This window comes from Myotis lucifugus, unplaced genomic scaffold, assembly GCF_000147115.1.
Source record: "Myotis lucifugus unplaced genomic scaffold, Myoluc2.0 scaffold_18, whole genome shotgun sequence".
Classification (NCBI taxonomy): domain Eukaryota; kingdom Metazoa; phylum Chordata; class Mammalia; order Chiroptera; family Vespertilionidae; genus Myotis; species Myotis lucifugus.
The window spans coordinates 4,101,600-4,107,599 of NW_005871066.1; the positions used below are offsets into that span (position 1 = coordinate 4,101,600).

Below are 6,000 nucleotides of genomic sequence, written 5' to 3' on the forward strand. Positions count from 1 at the left end.
GTATTTGGAGCTATGGGCTTAAAAGAGGTAACTAAGGTAAAATGAGGCCATATGGACGGGTTCCAAACCAATATGACTGGTCTCCTTACAAGAAGAGGTTAGGATACGGACAGAGGGAAGACCATGTGCGGTCACAGGGAGAACTCCACCATTAATACGCCAAGGAGACAGGCCTCAGAAGAACCAACCCTACTGGCACATTCACCTCAGACTTCTGGCCTCCAGAATTGTGAGAGAATACATTCCTGTAGTTTAAGCCACTCAGTGTGTGGTCCTCCGTAATGGCAGCCCTGACAGACTCATACACACACAGAGGAAACCCTTTCTGAAGACCTGGTGCTATGCACTCAACCTGATTATTTGAAAAGCCAAGGTTTTGTCCGTGTGACACACTGATCAGGTGCTTTGTGAGCCAAACGAACATGGTTAAGATGACTAATATTAAGTCAAAAATGTTTGCCTTATTGAGAATAAATGTTTACATCCTATCATTTATCTTCAAAAAAGATACAAAGTCAGGATGCCATTTTTAATGTTTTAGTGTGGCAGAAACTGAAATTTGGATTTCAATAGATGTGAGGCAGGATAGTAAGAAGCTAGGGGAATTCCTAGAGAAGTGGAATAAGGGAAACTGAGACAAAATAATTAAATAACAACATGAAACCCCCAAAATAATTAAATAAGGCCAAACTATTTGAGCAACTTACAGTCAGCTAAGGAATCACAAGGTTTTCTATCCCCTAACCAAGGACACTTAGGAACAAATGGTTTTCCCATTCGAGACCGTCCTGGGACAGAATGTCCTAGGTCCTGGTCCTTCTTCAATTGATGACATTCTTTAAAATTAAACTAACAGAAAATAACCCCTGACCCTCTATGTGCACATTTTTAAAAAGTTGATTTTAGAGAGAGAAACATGGATCGGGACTTGAACTGGCCACCTTTTGGAGTACAGGATGATGTTCCAACCCACAGAGCCACACTGGCCAGGGCTCTATACACACATTTTGATTAATCAACATTTTAAAGGACACACCTGAAAAGCTAATAAACATTCTGTTAAGATCCTCCCCTGAGACTCCCACGGGGACTCCAGCCAAAGATAAAAAGCCTCAGACAAAGGACCCCTGTTTGCTCTCACTAAAGCACACCCACACCTTGTTTCTCTGCTGTTTTTCTCCTAGACTCTCAGGGACCCCAGGATACTTCAACTAGGGGAGCAGTGGGCAGTGGCAACTCGTCCTGGGCTTACCCCGAACCTGTGTCCAAGGCCCCCGTTTTCTCGGACCCCAGTGAGCTCATTTCTTTTGCTGTGACTTTTATTTCTTAGAAGCCAAAGCGACCCAGCCGAGGCTCCCTGCCATCGCCAAGCCTGTTCTGTCTTCCTTTCCGTTTAGCCCGTGATATCTGATTTCACCGATATGCTGGCGGCCGGAGATTGAGGAGGTTAGGATGGAAAGTAGAGTGTCAGTCAATGGTGACTTACATGGCGCTTAACGTGTTAAGCCCTTCCTTTGTTTCACTATCTCCAGTTTTATAAACAGACTCTCAAAATCACCTGGACTCGTGTTGGGAAATCTTGTCTACACAAAGTCAAGGACCCACACACTAACAGTGGGCCCAAGGCCGACCCACTCCAGGCCCAGACCCGGTCTGGTAACAGATGCACCTTGACAATAACAACGTAATATTTACATTTTAGAATTTGTGCTCTTTCAAGGAAATTCGGCAAACGAATCAAAGGAACTTTCACATTTATTAAATACATTTAAGAAGTCACTTTCATGAGTGAAAAATATTTTCCCAAATCAAAGTGGCCAGGAGGCAAATAACTAAGCTAAAAGTCTCTCGCAGACCCCATGAGCTCCTCAAATCTCACTCGAAGACCTACCACTAGATGGAAACAGTGAGCATCAGCTAGGTCCTTTAAACTGACTGGTAGGAATTCCCTAAGGCTGTGGAATTATTTTTCTTACATTCTTGTGGTCACCTGTGATCATTTTTTGACTCCTGGTTTAACCCTAAGAACTTCTCTTAACTGCATTTGACCGATAAGTCATGCCAATTTGTTGCAACGGTTTTATACCCAGATGCATGTTTGTTAGAGCTGAGGACCCGCACAGGCTTGGATAATGAGCAGCACCTCAGCCAGTGGAAGATGCTTAGGAAATGAAGCATTTTCAAGCTTCAAAAATGTTCATTTTACTTAGTATATTATTTATTGAATGTAGTAATGTTATAGACTGTTATTATGTAGTCAACATGCTATATTGTTGGAATTTAGAATAACACCCACAAAATAAACCATAAATACTGTTAAGAGACAACTCATTTGTAATACATTGAAAGTTAACCAATTCTGAGAATACTGAGACTTCACTGGCCAACTCTGAAGGCAACAAATTTAACTGTGACCCAGATTTGGTCTTGGAACCTGTTAGAAGGCACCAAGTAAAAGCCAGGTTCACACTCTGATCCCTCCAAGTCCCTGAGTGGTTTTATTGGAGAGGAGTCTGGATAGGAATGAGCCAAGGTTAGAGACAGCATTTTTGTTGGTGGTGAACATGGACAGATGGCTTTCCAACAGTACACGCCACTCACAGGACACAAGACACTTGAAAATATACCCGCTTCTGCTAAACTACAAAGACTGTGGAGATTCTGTTAGAATTTCCTTGTGTTTCCAAATCAAGCTTGGTGTTTAGTAGATTTTAAACCAAGAACAGTTACACACTGGCTTCTAAATTCATCTTTTTAATTAAGTTGAAAAAGATATAATTTGATCCCAGTCTGGAGTTGAACAAGACATAGCATTGTAATAATAGATGGGATTAGACCTTGAAAGGGTATAAATGTAGATTTCTAGGTAAAGTCAAACCTTTCTTCCCTGAGGCACCGGGAGGATTTGTCCAGCATTTTCTTGCAATGTCTGGTCCTAAGACCAGGGTGGTGGTAAACGTCATTGCCGGGGAGGGGAGCGCCCTCCTCCCCCGGAGGAGCCACGGGCTCCCTAAAGGACCCTGCATTCCAGTTATTCTGGAATAGTGTTCCAGATGGAAGACTATGTTTAAGGCACTGCCTCCAACAATGAGTCCTTCAAATGAGAGAGTTATAGACTCAAGTTTTCTTCTGAGTTTCTTGCTCTTTACCTCGTTCACATACTGATTTGAACCAGCAGTTCTGCGGGGCTCCCAACACCTGCTCAACAAGCAGCAGCCAAGGGAGAGTTTGAGGTACACACTGGGCTCAGGCTGCTTCTTAGGCAGCGTCGTGTGGTCTAGTCAAATTCACTTACCCAAGGGGTCAAGCTCGTTCATCTCCTCGCTCACTTGGTCCACAAACACTGGGTACCCACCATGGGCCTGACACCTTTCCAGGGCCTGGCTATCCAGGCCCTGGTTGTGGTAGCTAACTAGACAAACCATCTAAATGAACAGATGCCTAAATAATTTCAAGTAAGTAACCACAGGTGGGAGGTGCACGTTTTGAGGAGAGGATATTTGGACTCTAACCTGAATAAAGTAAAGTTCTGGAGGAAGAGCATCGTGGGCAGACCGAACATCAACTCCAAAGGCCCTATGGGGGGCATGAGCTGTTGAGGCTGGGACAGTGGCCACCAGGACCCCGAGGGCAGGGAGCTAGAGAGGTAGGCATGGTCAGGCCAGATAGAGCCTGAGAGGCTGTGGCAGTGGTTTGTGATGTTTTCAAAATGTGACGTACGCCACCTGATCTATGTTTCAAAGGGTTAACCTGGTCCGGGAGACCGAGCTCCAGGGCAGCTGTGCGGGGCCAGGTGGGAGCAGTGCACGTGGAGAAAGGTGAGAAGTGGTGAGCAGGGCCTCGCGACCCTGGTGCTGGTACAGGAAATCTGCGATCCCTCCTTGGTTTCCTTCTGACCAATTAAGTTCTTTTCCTTTTAGGAAAACAGACTCCGGGAACTCGATCTGCAGCAGAAAGTGTCTGGTGCTGCAGAGTTCGGGCTGGCATTCGATCCCAGTGGAGGGCTGCTCCTCCAGGGTCCATCCTTGCCAGGCACTCTGTGTGTTGTGCCTTTAAGGACATTCTTAGGACTGCAGCAGCAGAAGCACACTGATCTTTTCCTGAAGGGTTTCCACATGACCTAGCGAGCCTGCTCTCACCTGAGATGCCAGCCTTGGGCAGTCAGGGCCTTGCTCAGGGTGTGCCTGGGCTGCTGTCTCTCCAGGTCCCCGGGCTGAGGCGGCTCTAGGAATGGAGGATGCACAGTGACGGTGCCAGTGCGAGGCCCTCCCAGCAGAGGTGGCCTTCGTCAAGGTGAACGTGGTCGCAGGTGCTTTCTTCCTCCTTCCCACGCTGCCTGGAAACACCTGGAAGACGCTCGGCGAGTCCCCCAACCGGCCTTCAGGATGCTGTCTGCAGCAGGAGCTGACAATAAGGTAAGTCCCGTTAGAATGAAGTTTTCCTCTCTTCTCTCTGTTCCCTAGTCGCCTCTAGCTTTTCAACAGTCATCCACTCAGCAACTGTCAACGAGCATTTGGTTTTATTTCACTTTATGTACTAACCCGAGACACTGCCATCGCTAACCCAGGGTTAGAAGGCATTGTGGGCCGTTTCTGCCTGGCTCACAGTCAGGCCTGCACCTGGCGCCATGGCAGATGGTGCGCACTGATTAAATATTTGTTGGGTGTATGAACGGGGCCTGAAACAGTCTGTTTCCAAGAGGTGGATGGACTGTTCCCTCTTGCAGACACAGAGCTGCTCCGAAACAATACTTGGGCATCTTCATAGAGCCTGAGACATGAGAGACGAATCTATAATGACATAGAAAAACAGAAAAATTTGAACAATTTATCCGTACATTTATGCTGCCGTTAAGAATCATGTTATAAAATGGGGGGTGGGGGGTGGGATTCATAGTAGTGTTAAGTGAAAAGGGCAGAATACATCTTTGCAAAAGCATTATCCCAATTATGTCCAATATGCACAGATAAGCATAGAAAAGCGTTGGAGGGCACATACCAAAATATTAAATGTAACTCACTCTGGTATGAGAGATTTTATATTCTTCTTCCTACTTATGGGACAGATTTTTAAAGTGTTTCAGATATTGGTACAATTAAAAATGGCCTTTGTTGGAAAGCATGAGACTGCAGGAGCCTGGAAAACTCAGGCAGTGTTTGTGTGGAAAGCGAAGGCCACCTGCTCGCGGGTGAGTCAGCGGCGCAGGCTCGCACCTGCCTCCGCGCTCGCCAACCTGCTGCCCCGTGTTTCCAAACGGAGGCCCCGAAGCGCGAACGGCCCCCCGCCCGCGGCCGCGGACGACGCAGCTCCTCTCCTCTCCTCTCCTCGCTCTTCTCTGGAACAGAGGGCGTTCCTTTCCACAGTTCACGCCATCGGCGTCTTCTGCCTCCGCTTCTGCACAGACTCTTGAGTGGCGGTCGGCGCGGCTCAGACCCCGCGGCCAAGGTCAAGGCGGCCCGAGAGCGAGGGCGTGGCCGGGGCGGGGGTGCCCGAGGGAGAGGCTGGGGCGAGCTGGGAGCCGTGGGAAGCCCACGAGGCCGAGGCCGGGTCCCGCCGAATGACCAGTCCAGCCACGCGGTCGCTCTGGGACGCGCGTCCTCCTTGGGGACAAAGGGCCGGGAAACTGGAGCCGGGCCCGATCCGGAACAGCCGGCGGTGGTCGCCATGGCAACGGAGTCGGCCCTCGGCCGCCTCCCCCCGCCCGGCCGCGAGGGGGGCCCTGGGGGCCCCCGAAGGCCCCCACTTTACGGGGGCGCGCTGCCCGGCCGAACCGCTCCTTCCTTCCTTCCTCCCTTCCTCCCTTCCTTCCTTCCTTCGGCCGCGGCCGCCGGCCGGAGCCCGAAAATGAACCCTCGGCAGCTTCTGTAGTCACGTGGCGCTGGGAACCGGCGGGGGGGCGGGGGCGGCTGGGCACGGGCCTGGCGGTGGTGAACCCGAACCGGCTGCTGCCGCTGCGGCGGGTGGGAGCGCGGCCAACCGGCGCCGGCTTTCCGGCCTCAA

General features: G+C 49.6%; 1 protein-coding gene across 1 annotated transcript in view; it reads left to right on the top strand.

The window, feature by feature from the left end:
- The first annotated feature begins 4,095 nt into the window (after positions 1-4,095).
- Positions 4,096-6,000, top strand: part of REPIN1 (replication initiator 1) — a 6,740-nt gene continuing 4,835 nt past the window's right edge. Inside the window, exon 1 of the mRNA XM_006085351.3 lies at positions 4,096-4,415. The gene's annotated coding sequence lies outside the window, so the exon portion shown is untranslated. The remainder of the gene's footprint in view (positions 4,416-6,000) is intronic.